General features: G+C 37.4%; 1 protein-coding gene across 10 annotated transcripts in view; it reads left to right on the top strand.

Annotated features, from left to right (window-relative positions):
• The window catches only part of IFNE (interferon epsilon), an 85,338-nt gene that overhangs the window by 55,871 nt on the left and 9,846 nt on the right, over positions 1 to 19,621 (top strand). For 3 of the 10 annotated variants that reach the window (XM_082470522.1, XM_082470523.1, XM_082470521.1), the window contains exons 2-3: positions 6,786 to 7,065; positions 10,568 to 11,078. The gene's annotated coding sequence lies outside the window, so the exon portion shown is untranslated. Of the gene's footprint in view, positions 1 to 4,719; positions 7,066 to 10,567; positions 11,079 to 11,840; positions 18,875 to 19,621 lie in introns of those variants that run through there. The other 7 variants (XR_014266020.1, XM_082470517.1, XM_082470520.1 and 4 more) reach the window with 5 other exon arrangements.

Raw genomic sequence — 19,621 nt, 5'->3', positions numbered from 1 at the left:
GTAGGTGGAGCGGTGGTAGGATTTCTCCAGACACTATTATTTCTTTTTGTTTTAAAATGGTAGTATTGCTTTGGTTTTGTGTATATATATATATTATATATATATATATATATATATATATATATATATTATATATATATATATTGGTCTGTGCTTTAAGATGATGCACATTGACTACAAGTGTTTTTATTTTGTAATGTCACTTTGTATTTTCTATCAATCTGAAATTTTTATGAGTTGAAATGAGTCATTAATATTTCATAATTGTTCTTCAAATGGGTATATTTTCATAAAAGTTGGCCAAGTAGATATAATGAAATATGTCTCCACTATAATACTTTCCTTATCATAGAATATCCATCCCAATGATTTCTTTCTTTGCCAGAAATTGGTAGGAGCAATGAGAAATACTCAGAATAATTTGTATTGCAAGATCTGAAAATATCATCACACACTGAATATTTGTTCCAGGTGACACAATAGAAGTAAAGCCAAAGGACATGAACAAACAGTTTGCAGAGGAAAACATAAATGCATGAAAAGGGTTCAACCTCATGCATAATAATAAAAAATAGAAATTAAAAGTGACTAACGTGCCATTTATAACCTATCAGATAGATGAAACCGACGAGTTCAGTTTTAAAAACACTCTTATGGAGACTTTGGGGAGGGATGCTCTTATAGTTTGCCAGAGTCCTGGAAATTGGCACAATCGCTGTGGAGGCAATTTGGTGAAATCTATTAAAATTACAGATGCATATAGTCTTCTATCCATCAAGTGCAGGTCTGAAATGTGTCCTATAAAAATACTTGCAGCCATGTGAAATGACTTACATACAGTATTATTCATTGCAATGTTACATATAATATCAAAAGACAGAAAATCACCCAAATCCTTCCAATTAGAGATAGTTAAGTCATATTCACACAAAGGAAAGCTATTCAGCTGGAGGAAAGAATTGGGTGCTCTTCCTATACTGAAAAAACAAAAAAAAAGCAAGATGCAGACTATATATAAAACGCTACATTTGAGATTAAAATGTAAAACACATTTTATATTTGACCTTACTTAGGTATGACTAAATAAAGAATATACCAGGAATAAGTTACAATGATGATAACCTGTATTTGGTGGAGTGGGGTAGGGAGAGAAACTAAGGGAGGAGAACAGGGTGGAAGAGGATTTACAGCATATTTTTGTATTTTAATTTTTAGCCATTTGAATGTTACAAATTAAAATAATAAAATATATCTAACAAGTCACAGTAATCAGAAATATACATGGAGGAGTCTTGTTGGTGAAAGGAAGTGTTTGGTGAACGTTAGAAGAAACAGGACTGAGCCAGCCTGCCCTTGGGGTGGCCCGGAGCGGGGCTAGATGGGAGGAGGGCTGGATAGAAGGGCACTCATGCCAAACGAGAGGAGATGCTGGTGATGAAGGGATTCCAGCTCTTCCACCCAGGACCTCCCCAAAATCGCCATGGAACAAATGTGAGGCCAGAGAAACTGAAGGTCACTGAGGCTTGTTAACTTTCCCACAGTCACAGCGACTTTTGCCCAATGCGAGAAGCATAGCCGTGGCCCAAAAATCTGGTGCTTATTCTACTACTTTATGTCGTGTTCTGCTTCAGATTCATTGTATAATTCTAGTTAAAAGTTATCACTGGCTGTAAAAGCTTGCTGAAGAACATATTCCATTTCAGTTTAATTAATGTAAGTGTATTAACTATTGGCCAGTGCTTCCAGACTTGGATTGAAAGGAACAAGGAGAAACTGAATAGGATCCTGAGACTGAGGCAGGGTCAGCTGCAGTAGTGGAAGAGGGTGAGGAAACAGAGGCTGGGCAGTCAGGAGGAAGTCTTTGTTGGCTTCACATTTTCAGCCCACAGGTTGACCTACTTACCTTCAAGTTCACGCAGAGGTAGGGAAGTGGAGAAAGGAGAAGTATTTATCACACTCAGCTGTGTTTACAGGTTATTTGCTTCTCATGTCTTGAATTTTTGTTGTTTTCTTTAAACCAGGAACCTTTCAGAACCAAATCCATCATTTAGCATGTTATTCAGTTCTCTAGTTAATCTTGCAAGGTAGTTTCTGTTATTCTTTCCTCAGGTGAGGAGAACAAGACTTTAAAAGTCAAGTACGTAACTTGCTCAAAGTAACGCAGCAAGCCACAGAGCTAGCAAATGCCAGAGCAAAATTTCCTCCCAAGTCTGCGCGCCTTGAAAGCCTGCGTTGTATTCCTGGTCACCACAAACCTGAACGGCATTGTGCAATATCACTGGGAAATACAATGATGGCAGTAATGAGAATAATTTGCTCCTGGCTTTCCTTACCAAGTTTGCGTACTCTCATAATCTTGAATTACAGAAAGGATATTTTGCTCCCCCGAACATTTTTTTCTTCAGAACTAAGGTGAACAGAATGGAGAAGCTGCCAAGTGGAAACTTACAGCAGATGATACTCATATTTAGAAGCTAGAACCAATACTTTACATGCTAATGTTTCCCCAGACATTTAGCTTAAGTTGACATCCTGCTTGTATAACTGTTTTAACTGCCTAATACAAACTAAAAATTGCTTGCTTTTAAATATATGTACCCTTTTAAAACTTTAAAACCAGAGTTCTAAGCTTGGAGATACTGAGGAAGAGAAATACTTTAAAAGACTAGACGCCCTGCTAGTAATGCCTGGGTGAGCTCAGAGTAAAGGCAAGTTCATTTGTACTCGCAGGCTGAGTCATCTGAATTATCATTGTTACATCTACATGTCCTGAGCTAAATAGATTACTAAATCAAAAAAATGAGTTACTAAATAACAAGTACAGTATCGTATTTTTTCCAAATAAAATATGCATGAAAAATGTCTGAAAAGAAATACACTGAAATGTTCACAGCAGTGCCATCTGGGTGATAGAATTTCCATTCTCTTATACTCTTCAGATTAAATACTTCTCTTATGAATATGGATTCATTTTGGAACCAGGAAAAATAAAATACTTTTATTTTTGAAATTTATAAAAAGAACAAATAGGGAATTCCCTGGCGGTCCAGTGGTTAGGACTCCACACTTCCACTGCAGGGGGCACGGGTTCAATCCCAGGGCACGGGTTCAATTCCTGGTCACGGAACTAAGATCCCACGTGCTGCATGGGGTGGCCAGAATATAAATAAATATATAAATACAAATATTTTTGAAAAGAACAAATATGGCCTCTTGTAGACATTTGGCTTAGTATGCTTATCATGTGCAGTAAATTAAGCCCCACCTCCAGCACATCAGAATCATCTGGAGGGCTTGTTAAAGCACAGATCACATGACTCCACCCCCACTGTTTCTGATCTAATAGGTCTGTGGTGGGGACTAAGTATTGGCATTTATAACAATTCCTAGATGAAGTTGATGCTGTTGGTCTTGTGACTACACAGTATTAACCATATCCCTATTTCTTGATAGCCAAGGTAGACTTTTAACAGATGAAGGTATGGTCTCCTTGAGGTTACTGATCTCATATTTTCCCACAGTACCTGGAGAGAAATGGGCATCCTATAGATAGGAGGTAGTTGGTAAGGATAGTTTTTTTCTGTCACTGCCTTTTCACAGCAGCAGATTAAATGGCTTTTTTCCCTCTTAAAGAAGCTGTAATATCCCAGTTACACCCCATAACAATAGCTGCCTTTTAAGGAAAATGATCCAAACCAAGTTTCTTTCTGTAAGAGTTTCTGTTTCTCACGCCTGTGGTTAAGTGAAATCAAAACTACAACTATAGCAGTAATTGATTGGACAAAGAATATGTTGTGGACACAAAGGAAACCACACTTCTGAAAGATAGAGGATTCCAGGGTGAAAGATGACAGGTGATTCAATAATTTCTATTGAGACGTATAGATGTTTGGTAAATAAAGAGATTTGGGGTTCATTCCTTGAATTACTTTTAGCATTTAGCCCAAGTTTTCTCCCCTTTCCTGGAGTCTGCCTGTATTCAATGACTGGTCGATGTAGAGGTATAAAGACTCATACCCCTCACTCCACCTCAGAAGGGTCATCCCAGCTTCGGAGCTCCTCACGGTAATTGGCCAAGGCCACTTTGTGACTGCTCTGCAACTCAACATTCTCTGTCTCAGTCCTCCTGGCTTCTCTTCCCTTAAGTGTTGATCCCATAGTACTCCCTAATAAACTCCTTGTATGGTAATTTTTGTCTCAAAGTCTGCTTTCTCAGCACCTGAACTCCAATAGCATAACATATAGAACTTCCCTTTAGGGCCATAGAAAACCCAAACTCACATTCTATTTCTTTGGCCTGGTACATATCCTTTTTCTAATATGTGTTAATATCTCATTCTTGCTATTTATGACTCACTTAAAAATTTTCCCTTCACTGAAAGCCCTTACAGTCTGATTTCTCTGAATCTATTTGTGCCCCTGCAGATCACAACTCTTACCGTGTCACAAACTACATTGTACTATAATCAATTACTTCTCTTTCTTTCAACTAAAGTGTGACCTACTTCACGGTAGGCAAATGACTTCTTAAGTCTTTACCTGAGCACAAAACAGGGACAATCTAAATATTGAATGAATGAAGAAATTTTAAATGTATTAAAAAAAAGAAGGGATATGTCAGTACCATATTGTCACGGACAGTTGTATATGTGAGGAGACTCTGTCTAGAGATGAGGAAGTCTTGTTCACCTGTGTCTGCCAAGGGGTAAAGTGTTTATTTTTTTTTTTTTTTTTTTTTTTTTAATTTTTATTTATTTATTTATTTATTTATTTATTTATGACTGTGTTGGGTCTTCGTTTCTGTGCGAGGGCTTTCTCTAGTTGTGGCAAGTGGGGGCCACTCTTCATCGCGGTGCACGGGCCTCTCACTGTCGCGGACTCTCTTGTGGCGGAGCACAGGCTCCAGACGTGCAGGCTCAGTAATTGTGGCTCACGGGCCTAGCTGCTCTGCGGCGTGTGGGATCTTCCCAGACCAGGGCTCGAACCCGTGTCCCCTGCATTGGCAGGCAGATTCTCAACCACTGCGCCACCAGGGAAGCCCTAAAGTGTTTATTTTTGTTTTTCAGTTTCTCTACTTTTCCTGGATGGGATATTTGGATAAGCTATTTCTTGGAGTAAAAAGTGAAGTAACTATCTTTCTCTAATGAAAGGGTGGTTTTTAACCTTATATATTAAGGGCATAATAAAGTAATGGCATGATACGTAAGGCAGAAGTCCAGGCAGGAGCCTCTCTTCTGATTGTTCTGGTCTCCTTAGACAATCCTTTTCTGAATTCACACTTCCTGGGCCTTTGATCCCTGTCAGCCTGGTGATGGTTAGTTGTGCTTTCAACTGCCAAGTAGTATAGAAACCACTGGTACCAACTTAAAATTTTTGTTCAGTTTATAGAAAGCTTAATATGTTGGAAAAATTATGAAGACAATACATAGAAATGGTGTAAATGGCTCAATTTTATAGTTGTATAAGGTGTAACACTCTTCCCATTGTTCTATTCAAAAGGCAACTTGTTATTGTCCAGAATGGGTGGTCACTGGATCAGTTTTTCTACCAACTATTAGTAAAGACTTGATGGCAGTTTTCCTCATTTCTTTGGATTGTATTCTTGAAACATTATGGATAGTCAGGAGATAGCCAGCATGTAATGAATATTTAGAGATAAATAGCCAGAGTCACATTGCAAGTATTCAGGGAAGGGATCATAACACCAAAACAGTCCCATGGGTTTACCTTAAATGCAAGAGGAATCCAGCTTCTTAGAAGTGTGGAAACCTGTTCAGCTAAGTTTTCTTCACTGAAGGTGGAGATGTGTACCTCTTAGCAACAGTGGAGCAAGTTTGAATAGAACAAAAGGCAGGTTCCCTTGACCCATAAATCATGTAACTTTTTCTGTGTAAGAGAGCTAAGTGCACATTGTTTTAGTGAAATTTATTCCAAGTTAAGTTTCAGTATAAGCCTTGTACTAAATAAGACATAGATCCCTGGGAGAAATTTAATTATTCTAAATAGCAGAGGTTCATTTGGGTTCATGTCAGATGAACAAGGTGGTTATCAATCTGATCAAAACAGAGTTAGTTTGAGAGCATTAAGAACTGAATTCTAGCTGGTGTATTATTCAGTATGACAGACATTTTTTTAAGTAACATCTCCTAATCTATTCTCACTCCTTGGGAGGGAGGGACAAGTGGAGGAGGAAAAGGCTGGATGGAACTGGGAAGGAAATAAGCATATTTCCAGAGCAAATTGTGCTATTACAGGAAAAATACCTTGAAGTCCCCACTTTTGTCTAGTAGAGGGGTAGGGGAAAGAGGACACACTGTGGGTGGGATAGTGTTCAGGAGCTGAAATGAATAAAATAACAGAAATGTCCCCCAAATGCCTCTAGCTAAGTGGATTTCTACCATGGATTGCAATTAGAAGGGCAAAGAGATGAGTTTGGACATATCAGGGATTCCGTTGTAGCATTCTACAGGGAAATTGTCTCAGAAGATACCAGATCAAGGGTCCCGTGGAAGAAGGATGTTAGAATTTCCATCAGTAGGTTCATGCCGTAAGTTCTAGGCACAAAGTTCCCTGGAGCACTTGGGGTCATATCTGAGGCCTTGAACATCAAAAACCACATGTGGCATTATATACACGTGGGGTAGAGTGTAAGATTCCAGAGGAAAGATTTCTTCCCCAAAGCATTTCTCTGATTGTCATGTGTTGTCTTGTGCAACTAATGCCTGACATATTAAAAATAAAGTCAAATGAAAACAAAAATCACTAACTGTCCTTCTCTTTCACAGCATTCAGGGGTGTGGTTATAAGGGTTGGGCCACCGGAGATCCTAGTGTCAAACCCCATGGCTTTGTCAAAGCTGACCTTCTACTCCCAAGCAGAATTACTGTGATTGGACCAGGTTGTGGTCCTCAGGATGTGTTCTTCTTAGAAGCTCCCTTGTCATCTCATGCAAATGGAACCCTGTGAGCCCACTCTAAGACCCCTGACACAAGCCACACTGGTATGAATCCAAGGACAACACTAATTAAGCTCAAGCTAGGCATCTTCAGTACATAAGGAAAAAAGGTAAACTATAATATATTTATTATATAAATATATTTAGGCAATTCAGATGATGATATCATATCCTGAATAAACATTGAGTAAACTGTGAAACCCATACCTAGTAACATGTTTTTGAAGAAATAGATACACCCCCTACCAGGGTACTAGCTCTGCTTGAGCCTTAATTCTCCCTGAGCTGGGCTCAGACTCGGGGGTATAATAGTCTATGCAAGAAGGAGACCTCACAGCTTCTGTACCAAAAGAGAATCTTGCTTCTTTTATGCCTGGAGAATAGGAAGGACCAGATTCCCTCAGAAGCTGATGGAAGATAGTCAGCCATGGACAAAAGACCAGGCCACTGTGTCCTCTGTGAGTAGCACCAGTAGATGTTCAGCCTTGAGGCACAGCGGATCTCATGCTATTTGGGATAAGACTTGTATGGAAAAATTCCTCACTGGACCTCATCAGCAGGTGGACAGCTGGAGATGTACTAGGGGCAGGAGAGGGAGGAAGGAGGGGCTCCTCCTGAGCAGTGAGGAACCAAGATTGGAAGGTTAGAAGACCTTCCAAGGAGTAAGCCTCTAAATGAAAGTAAGTGAATATAGCCTCTGGGAGGATATCTGGGTGGAAATCAGGAGGGGCTTCCTATCCATTAAAAAACTTGCTAAAAAATTAAGGAAATAAGGAAAATTAAAGAATAAAGAAGGAGACCCTGGCTCTCTCCATATGGGGGTGAATGTTGACTCTTTCTGGTACCCACACAAGCAATATGGTTTGGTACCCCAGGGTTAAGAAGGGTAACTTACTATTGCAGTGCTATTGAGAATAACACTCAGGGATCTGTTCTCAAGAGTAGAGATCAGGCCATAGAAACTGGGGTTCATGCCATGTCCTCTGAAGAGAAGGGGACCAGCATCCCACCTTCCACGATGACTGCCAGAATTACCTCAAGCACCCTGAGCAGTGCCATTCAATGGTAGCTGTGAGTGAGAATCATCTGTAGACCTCCTTGCCCTTCTCCCTCATCAGCTCCAAGTCCTCAATTTATTTATTTATTTAAATATATGATACAAACTATATACAAATTCGTATACCTTGAAATGTTAACAAGAGCAAAGTAAAAAACGAATGAGTATTTATTTACAACCTCTCCCCCTCAGATATCCTCTAAGAAAGATTGTACATCTCCCTGCTTGGTTTTTGGTCTTTTGCTCTGCTGCATTATGTGTATTTATAAAGTATAGAGAGGGATGCAGAAATTGTCCCAGAAAAAATATAGAGCAATTTTCATAATATAAAGGAAGAAAACAACTGGGAGACGGATAGAAGAATGGATCCAGAAAAGCAGTGGCAGGAATCAAAAACTGGGCAAATTTCCATGTAGTCAGAGAAGATTTGAAGAGAGGGTCTCCAGGGATTTAGAAAGAGAGGTAAAGGGAAAATATCTTAAGGGGTTCTGCAGTGCAGGGGCTGGAGAAATAGGGTACAGAATGGGGTGAGCAGAATCCAGATGGAAGAGCCTGGAAAAGATGGATTTTAAGAAGTTTTGTTCTGGGTTTTGAGTCCCAAAACGATCTGAATTGCATTTTCATATGCCTTTGCAAAAAACATGTTTTTTTGTTGAGACATATGTAATTTTTTATTTAAAGAGAAAGAAAATGTTTTTAATTGGAATTTTTAAAGTTGGTACTGGCACAAAAATAAACAAATAAAACTGCTTTAAGATACCTTGCATACTCATGTATATATGAGAACTGATAATTGAATAATGGTTGTTTTTAAACTAAATGGGGAAAGCTTGACTGATGCAATAAATATTGTTGGGAAAATAGGATATCTGGGAAAAAATTAGATTCCAAATCTCCCACAATACACAAAATGAAATTTGATGTATACAGAATAAGAGGCAATAAGAGGGTTGGCTCTGAAGGCAGATCACCTGGGTTTCAATACCAGCTTTGCCATACACTGCTTTATGGCCATGAGCATGTTACTCTGCATCTCTGTGTCTCAGGTCATCCAGCTGTTAAGTGAGTATAATAAATCACTGAATGGTTATGGTTATAAATATATGAAACAAAAACAAACATTAAATACTAAAAGAAATGTGTATATAAAAAGTTTTTAAATTTTCAGATAGGAAAGCTCTTCCTGAGTGATGTGAAACACAAGGCTAAAAGGAAATGAGCAACACATTTTAATACATGAATTAAAAACAGAAGTCTCTCCAATACAGAACTATCAAGAAAATGTAAAGACGTGAAAAAAATCTTAAAACATGCAATAGAATAATAATATTTTCAATATAAAAAGAGCTCAAAAGAGTTTAACCCAATAGCAACATGAGCAAGAAATATTGAGGTAATTTTCAAAAGCAGTAATAGCTACAAGTAGATAGTATACATGTGCCAAAGAATCAGCCTTCCTAGTGATCATGGATTTTTCATATAAATGAAAAATATGATAAAGAACAAGATAGCTTGGTGATGGTTGGGGTAAGAGCCCACACCTATACACAGTAGAAACATGAAATTTTTTAAAAATCAGTAATTAATTTGGTAAAAATTACCAAAATTTTTGAACCACTGGACTCACCAAATGCAGTTCTAGGTACTTATATTACAGAAATATTCTGTCCATACCCCTGCCCAAATATGAATATGAATTTATTTATAGCAACCCTATTTATATAAAAGGGAATTGTAGTCAAATTAATGTGCTATTATAGAGGATTGGTTAAGTAAACACTGATCCCTTCATATTATGGAATACTACACAGCAATTAAATTCATTTAGGTAAATAGTCACCTAAATCCAAGCTTGTTCATAACATATTGAATGATGTTGAATGAAAAAGCAAATTAAGGAATAAGAATGATTACACTGGGGAAAACTGATGTCTCATTATTCCTAGAGAGTGCGATTTGATGGAATGGAGGGTAGAAATGAGATCTTTAAACTCCATTTTAATTTTTGGAACCTAGGTATCTTTCCCTTTTTTTTTTTTTCTTAGTTATGTGTTTAAAATTGACTCTTTTAAATTGTGTCCAGTATTTCTGTTTTTCTGAAAAAAAGGGGGCTTGTCTTAGCTCAGTCTCCCAAAGTTGGTACTAGAAGATGACTCCTGACTTTGTATCACCAGGGACAGTATGGAGGAACCACTTCACTAGACTTTGTTAAAAGGTGAAGGTGGAACAGACAGAATTTTGGATAAAAATATTTTCCTGATATATAAATAAGAAAATTTTAATATGTTTCTCATTTAATGAATAAAACCATTGATATAGCTTTAAATAAGAGTAAGTAACTGACTCCTGAATGCTGATTTTTTCTTTACTATATGGTTTTTCATAGTAGTTTATGGATGAATAAAGTACATCCTGATTGTTTTCTCCAGCACTATTCTAGATCTTGGATCTATGTTTCTGCACCTCTTGGTATTAACTTATTTTCTCTTTAGAGCAAATATTTTCACTAAAAAGGATTTCTCTAACTCAATATCTTGCTTCAAACTTACCTTTAGCACTTCCAGGAATTGTTGAATAAGTTACAGCAGAAATTTCTCTACATGTATCTATTCCAATCAGAAGGGATGCTCTTGGATGAAATTAACATGAAGGAAGAACTTCTGGGATGCAAGTTAGGGAAGTAAGACATTAAGAAAAGGACTTCTGGTACAGAATTAGCCAAGATCTCTTACCTGCAGGAAGTATGAACCTACAACAAAACTCTACTAACTCAGAAGGATCCTGCAGCAGTCCAAAAGACCATTGTGGTGTTGCCAGACTAACCAGGTTAAAAAAACTCAGAAGATTATGAACTTACTTGCATCTCTAGCTTACTTACATCTGTAGCTTTCTTGCAAATTTTTAAAATCTGTATTTCAGTATCAACAAGAAAATGAGAAAGTATCTTCACACTTTGTGAAACTGCACTTCACAGAAGAAGATATAAACTGCACTTCACAGAAGAAGATATCCAAACCATCGATAAACTTGAAAAAAAGTGATCATCATCGTGACTGCTCATGGGATGTAAGTTAAAGCCAAAATCTCATACCACAACACACACATCAGAACAGCTAAAACTAAAAATATTAAATTAAAAAATTAAAAATACTGACATACAATTGTTGATGATGGGAGTATAAATTATTAAAACTTTTGAAAAGTGCTTGGTAGATTCTATAAAGATAAGCATGTATATACCCTGTGACAAAGCCACTCCACTTCTGGGCATATATCCAATAGAAATTATTGCTTAGATCCACCAAAAGAAATGTCCAGGTATGCTCACAGAAGCCATAATCATAGTAGCCCCTACACATGCCAAAGAAAGCAAAAGTACATTAATACTAGAATTGACACATATATTTTGATCTATTCAAAAAACATAGTACATAACAATGAAAATAATGAATTATTGATACACAAAACCAATATGGATGATTTCACAGACATAGCATTGAGTGAAAGAGCTAGATATAAAGTATCTGAAGTGTGTTTTCATTTATAAGAAGTTCAGAAATTGGCAAAACCAATCCATGGTGATAGAGGACTCAGAGTGGTTAGATTTATGGTGGAGTGTTCATTAATAGGGCTCAAAGGTAGTCTTACTTTTACCTTAAGGAACTGTATTTTCTACTTACTATAATAATTTTGCTTCCTTTTTTTTGCTTCATATTTATCGTTATTATTCCACCACAATATTAAATACTAGAAGGGAGGTAGGTATTGTTGTCTTTTACCTAATTTTTAGGAAGAATACAGGCGTATCTTCTTTATTGTGCTTCACAGATGCTGCATTTTTTACAAATGGAAGATTTGTGACAACCCAGCGTTGAGCAAGCCCATCAGCACCATTTTTCAAACTTTGTGTCTCTGTGTCAGATTTTGGTAATTCTCACAATATTTCAAACTTTTTCATTATTATTATATTTGTTATGGTGATTCATGATCAGTGATCTTTGATGTTACTATTGCAAAAATTATGACTCACTGAAGGCTCAGATGATGGTTAGCATTTTTAGCAATAAAGTATTTTTTAATTTAGGTATGTGCGTCATTTTTTTAGACATAGTGCTATTGCACACTTAATAAACTACAGTATAATATAAACATAACTTAGATGCACTGGGAAACCAAAAAATTTGTGTGACTCACTTTATTGCAATATTGACTTTATTGCAGTGGTCTGAAACTGAACCTGCAAGATCTCTGAGGTATGCCTGTATTCCAGTTTATCATTTCTCCAGTTTATAAAGAAAGCTGCTTGATATTATTCTCATGTTTCTGTTTATTTCTCATCAGTTTGGAATTTTTAAAGATGATGCATATAATTTCTTTTTTTTTTTACAAATATCACATCAAAATATTCGAGATGAAAGTTTATTTTTCTCATGTTAAATACTGATGAATAGATTGTTTTGAATTGTTCCCAGTAGTTGGATCAAAAATCCATGTTACTGGTTGCCTTATCAGTTATGGTAAACAACTTAGAAAAAAAATTGTACAAAAATCTTCCAAGTGCCATTGTATTCAAAAATCAAATATATTTACAGAAATCTAGAATAAGTAAATAATGTAAAAATGAAAAGGAAAAGGTAAGCTTTAAAATGGCGATGTCAGCCTGTGTTGTTATATACTACGTAATCTGACCATATCAGGCATCCAATGTAATTTAAGGGAAGTTCTGGAATTCTTTCCATTCTGATTTTAATAACATATCTTTGTCCTCTGGTGTCTCTTTGCTAAGAAGTATATTTGAATGGCTGAGTGCTGGTAAAAAAAAAAGTCTTAATTATGTTCATTAAGGATGAACATAACATGGTGTTATGTTAACTAACCAAATGCACTAAGACATATGAATACCTGGACTTAATTTATTTGCTTACTGTTGACACGGTAAGCAAGTGCCTTCTATGACTAATGTTATTCTGCCCTCTACTGGTTCAAATTGAAATCCCCAATTTAGATACATTCCAGGAAAACAGCTTTAAGGTAGAATTTTAATGAAATTTTCCCCTTAAAAAGAAAACAAGCAAAGGAGATTGGTTCAAGATGGCAGAGTAGAAGGATGTGCACTCACCTCCTCTTGTAAGAGCACCGCAATCACAGCTAACGGCTGAACAAACATCAACAGGAAGATACCCCACATCCAAAGACAAAGAAGAAGCTGCAATGAGACAGTAGGAGGAGCGCAATCACTATAAAATCAAATCCCATACCCGCTGGGTGGGCGACCCACAAATTGGAGAACAATTATACCACAGGAGTTCTCCCACTGGAGTGAAGGTTCTGAGCCCCACGTCAGGATTCCCAGCTTGGGAGTCTGGCAAGGGGACTAGGAGTCCCCAGGGAATCTGACTTTGAAGATCAGTGGGATTTGACTGCAGAACTTCCACAGGACTTGGGGAAATAGAGACTCCACTCTTGGAGGGCACACACAAAGTCTTGTTTGCACCAGGACCAAGGGAAAGGAGCAGTGACCCCATAGGAGATTGAATCAAACCTACCTGCTAGTGTTGGAGGGTCTCCTGCAGAGGCATGGGGTGGCTGTGGCTCATTGCAGGGACAAGGACACTGGCGGCAGCAGTTCTGGGAAGTACCCATTGGCATGAGCCTTCCCAGGGGCCGCCAATAGCCCCACCATATAGCCTGTAGGCTCCAGTGCTGGGTCGCCTCAGGCCAAAGAACTAACAGGGAGGGAAAACAGCCCTACCCATCAGCAGACAAGTGGATTAAAGTTTTACTGAGCACAGCCCTGCCCACCAGAGCAAGACCCAGCTATACCCACCACTAGCCCCTCCCATCAGGAAGCTTGCACAAGCCTGTTGGATAGTCTCATCCACCAGAGGGCAGACAGCAGAAGCAAGAAGAACTATAATCCTGCAACTTGCAGAATGAAAACAACAATCACAGAAAGTTAGAAAAAATGAAAAGGCAAAGGATTATGTCCCAGATGAAGGAACAAGATAAAACCCCAGAAAAACAACTAAATGAAGTGGAGATAGGCAACCTTCCAGAAAAGGAGTTCAGAATAATGATAGTGAAGATGATCCAGGATCTTGGAAAAAGAATGGAGGCAGTGATTGAGAAGATGCAAGAAATGTTTAACAAAGACCTAGAAGAACTAAAGAACAAACAGAGATGAACTGAAATGAAAAATACACTAGAAGGAATCAATAGCAGAATAACTGAGGCAGAAGAACGGGTAAATGACCTGGAAGACACAATGGTGGAAATCACTGCCATGGAACAGAATAAAGAAAAAAGAATGAAAAGAAATGAAGACAGCCTAAGAGACCTCTAGGACAACATTAAATGCAACAACATTCTCATTGTAGGAGTCCCAGAAGGAGAAGAGAGAAAGGACCTGAGAAAGTATTTGAAGAGATAATAGCTGAACTCCTCCCTAACATGGGAAAGGAAACAGTCAACCAAGTCCAGGAAGCGCAGAGATTCCCAAGCATGATAAACCCAAGGAGGAACACGCCAAGACACACAGTAATCAAACTGACAAAAATTAAAGACAAAGAAAAAATATTGAAAGCAACAAGGGAAGAACAACAAATAACATACAAGGGAACTCCCATAAGGTTATCCGCTAATTTCTCAGCAGAAACTCTGCAAACCAGAAAGGAGTGGCACCATATATTTAAAGTGATGAAAGGGAAGAACCTACAACCAAGAATACTCTACCCAGCAAGGCTCTCATTCAGATTTGATGGAGAAATCAAAAGCTTTACAGACAAGCAAAAGCTAAGAGATTTCAGCACCACCAGACCAGCTTTGCAACGAATACTAAAGGAGCTTCTCAAGGCAGGAAACACAAGAGAAGAAAGAGACCTATGAGAACAAACCCAAAACAATTAGAAAATGGTAATAGGAACATACATATCAATAATTACCTTAAATGTAGATGGATTAAATGCTCCAACCAAAAGACATAGACTGGCTGAGTGGATACACAAAGAAAACCTGTATATATGCTGTCTACAAGAGACCCACCTCAGACCCAGAGACACATACAGACTGAAAGTGAGGAGATGGAAGAAGGCATTCCATGCAAGTGGAAATCAAAGGAAAGGTGGAGTAGCAATGCTCATTTCAGACAAAATAGACTTTAAAATAAAGACTGCTATAAGAGACAAAGGACACTACATAATGATCAAGGGATCAATCCAAGAAGAAGATATAACAATTGTAAATATATATGCATCCAGCATAGGAGCACCTCAATATATAAGGCAAGTACTAACATCCATAAAGGGAGAAATCGACAGTAGCACAATAATAGTGGAGGACTGTAACACCCCACTTTCATCAATGGACAGATCATCCAGACAGAAAATCAATAAGGAAACACAGGCCTTAAATGACACATTAGACCAGATGGACTTAATTGATATTTACAGAGTATTCCATCCAAAAGCAGCAGAATACACATTCTTCTCAAGTGCAAATGGAACATTCTCCACATGCTGGGCCACAAGGCGAGCCTCAGTAAATTTAAGAAAATTGAAATCATATCAAGCACCTTTTCTGATCACAACACTATGAGGTTAGAAATAAACTACAAGAAAAAAGCTATAAAAAACACAAACACATGGAGGCGAAACAATATGCTACTAAGCAACCAATGGAGCACTGAAGAAATTGAAGAGGAAATCATAAAATACCTAGAGATGAATGAAAATGGAAGCACAATGATCCAAAACCTATGGGATGCAGCAAAAGCATTCTAAGAAGGAAGTTTATAGCAATACAAGCTTACCTCAGGAAATGAGAAAAATCTCACATAACAACCTCAACTTACACCTAAAGCAACTAGAGAAACAAGAACAAACAAAACCTAAAGTTAGTAGAAGGAAAGAAATCATAAAGATCAGGACAGAAATAAATGAAATAGAGGCAAAGAAAACAATAACACAGAGCAATGAAACGAAAAGCTGGTTCTTTGAAAAAATAAACAAAATTGATAAACTGTTAACCAGACTCATCAAGAAAAAAAAGGGAGATGACTCAAATCAATAAAATTAGAAATGAAAAAGGAGAAGTTACAACTGACACCACAGAAATACAAAGGATCATAAGAGAATACTACAAGCAACTGTATACCAATAAAATGGACAACCTGGAAGAAATGGACAAATATTTAGAAAGGTACAGTCTCCCAAGACTGAACCAGGAAGAAATAGAAAATATGAACAGACCAATCACAAGCACTGAAATTGAACCTGTGATTTTAAAACTCCCAGCAAACAGAAGTACTGGACCTGATGGCTTCACAGGCAAATTCTATCAAACATTTAGAGGGGACCTAACACCTACCCTTCTGAAATTGTTCCAAAAAATTGCAGAGGAAGGAAAACTCCCAAACTCATTCTATGAGGCCACCATCATCCTGATACCAAAACCAGAAAAAGATACCACAAAAAAAAAGAAAATTGCAGGGCAATATCACTGATGAACATAGATGCAAAAACCCTCAACAAAATACTAGCAATCCGAATCCAACAATACATTAAAAGGATCATACACCATGATCAAGTGGGATTTATCCCAGGGATGCAAGGATTTTTCAATATTCTCAAATCAATAAATATGATACCCCACATCAACAAATTGAAGAATAAAAACCATATGATCATCTCAATAGATGCAGAAAAAGCTTTTGACAAAATTCAGCACCCATTTATGATAAAAACTCTCCAGAAAGTGGGCATAGAGGGAATCTACCTCAACATAATAAAGGCCATATATGACAAACCTACAGATAACATCATACTCAGTGGTGAAAAGCTGAAAGCATTTCCTGTATGATCAGGAGCAAGACAAGGATGTCCACTCTCGCCACTTTTATTCAACATTGTTTTGAAAGTCCTAGCTGTGGCAATCGGAGAAGAAAAAGAAATAAAAGGAATCCAAATTGGAAAAGAAGAAGTTAAACTGTCACTGTTTCCAGATGACATGATACTATACATAGAAGATCCTAAAGACACTACCAGAAAACTACTAGAGCTCATCAATGAATTCGGTAAAGTCGCAGGTTACAAAATTAATACACAGAAATCTGTTGCATTTCTATACACTAACAACAAAAGATCAGAAAGAGAAATTCAAGAAACAATCCCATTTACTATTGCATCAAAAAGAATAAAATACCTAGGAATAAACCTACCTAAGGAAACAAAAGACCTATACTCTGAAAACTATAAGATGCTGATGAAAGAAATCAAAGAAGACACTAACAGATGGGAAGAAATACCATGTTTGTGGCTTGGAAGAATCAATATTGTCAAAATGACTATACTACCCAAGGCAATCTACAGATTCAATGTAATCCCTATCAACTTACCCGTGGCATTTTTCACAGAACTAGAACAAAAAAATCTTGAAATTTGTGTGGAGACACAAAAGACCCCAAATAGCCAAAGCAATCTTGAGAAAACAAAATGGAGCTGGAGGAATCAGGCTCCCTGACTTCAGACTATACTACAAAGCTATAGTCATCAAAATAGTATGGTACTGGCACAAAAATAGAAATATAGATCAATGGAACAGGATAGAAAGCCCAGAAATACACCCATGAACCTATGGCCAATTAATCTATGACAAAGGAGGCAAGACTACACAATGGTGGAAAGATAGTCTCTTCAACAAATAGTGCTGGGAAAACTGGACAGCTACATGTAAAAAAAATGAAATTAGATCATTCTTTAACACCATACACAAAAGTAAGCTCAAAATGGATTAAAGACCTAAACGTGAGACTGGACACTGTAAAACTCCTGAGGGAAACATAGGTAGAACTCTCTCTGACATAAATCTCAGCAATATCTTTTTCAATCCATCTCCCAGAATAATGGAAATAAAAATAAGTGGGACCTAATTAAACTCAAAAGCTTTTTCACAGCAAAGGAAACCATAAACAAAATGAAAAGACAACCCACAGATTAGGAGAAAGTATTTGCAAATGATGTGACTGACAAGGGATTAGTCTCCAAAATTTCCAAACAGCTCATGAGGCTTAATATCATCAAAACAAGGAACCCAATCAAAAAATGGGCAGAAGACCTAAATAGACATTTCTCCAAAGAAGACATACAGATGGCCAAGAGGCACATGAAAGATGTTCAACATCACTAATTATTAGAGAAATACAAATCCAAACTACAATGAGATATCACCTCACACCAGTCAAAATGGCTATCATCAAAAAATCCACAAACAATAAATGCCAGAGAGGGTGTGGAGAGAAGGGAACCCTTCTGCACTGTTGGTGGGAATGTAAATTGGTACAGCCACTATGGAGAACAGTATGGAAGTTCCTTTAAAAACTAAAAATAGAGCTACCATATGACCCTGGGCACATATCTGGAGAAAAGCATGGCCCAAAAGGATACATGCACCCCCATGTTCATTGCAGCACTGTTCACAATAGCCAAGACATGAAAGCAACCTAAATGTCCATCGACAGAGGAATGGATAAAGAAGATGTGGTACATATACATACAATGGAATATTACTCAGCCATTAAAAAGAATGAAATAATGCCATTTGCAGCAACATGGGTGGATCTAGAGATTGTCATATTGAGTGAAGTAAGTCAGACAGAGAAAAACAGATATCGTATATTAACGCATATATGTGGAATCTAGAAAAATGGTACAGGTGAACCGGTTTGCAAGGCAGAAATAGAGACGCAGATGTAGAGAACAAACGTAGGGACACCAACGGGGGAAAGCAAGGGGCGGGGGGGTGGTGTGATGAACTGGGAGATTGGGATTGACATGTATACACTAATATGTATAAAATAGATAACTAATAAGTATCTGCTGTATAAAAAAAATAAAATAAAGTGAATGCTTTAACTCAAGTCCTATTTTAAAAACCCTTTAAAAAAGTAAAATGGATAACCAACAAGGACCTACTGTATATAGCACAGGGAACTCTGCTCCATGTTATGTGGCATCCTGGATGGGAGGGGAGTTTGGGGGAGAATGGATACATGCATATGTATGGCTGAGTCCCTTTGCTGTGCAGCTGAAACTATCACAACATTGTTAGTCGGCTATACTCCAATATAAAATAGTTTTTAAAAAATCATGAAAAAAAAACAAGCAAAAAATAAAACAAACAGTATGGAAAATTTGATGTCTATACATCATCAAATAATCAGAGCAGAAATATTTTGATCCATGTAAGATTTCAGATTTACATTGCTTAGCACATTATGTCATTCAAAAGCTTTCAAAGCTGCAACATTTCAACTCAGTTTTAAGCTTTCACAACCAACAATAGCTTCAACAGTAGAGTTCAACAATAGCTTCCCCATACCATTTTTTGAGCAGAGTAACTTATCTTCAAGCCTTAAGAGAGGAACATTTCTGAAAGCCAGAAATGGAACATACAACATATTCAGACATAAAAAAAAAAAAAGCTGACAAACTTAATATTCTAAGTGCTTTGTATACACTATTTCCTTGTAGACACTAGGTTTTTTGCTGCTGTAGCCGAATAGCTTTCAACACACACACAAGAACAAAGACACACGCGTGAACCACCCCCCTACC

This window comes from Balaenoptera physalus (assembly GCF_965194825.1).
Source record: "Balaenoptera physalus genome assembly, chromosome: 7".
Classification (NCBI taxonomy): domain Eukaryota; kingdom Metazoa; phylum Chordata; class Mammalia; order Artiodactyla; family Balaenopteridae; genus Balaenoptera; species Balaenoptera physalus.
This window is presented reverse-complemented; position numbering and strand designations above follow the sequence as displayed.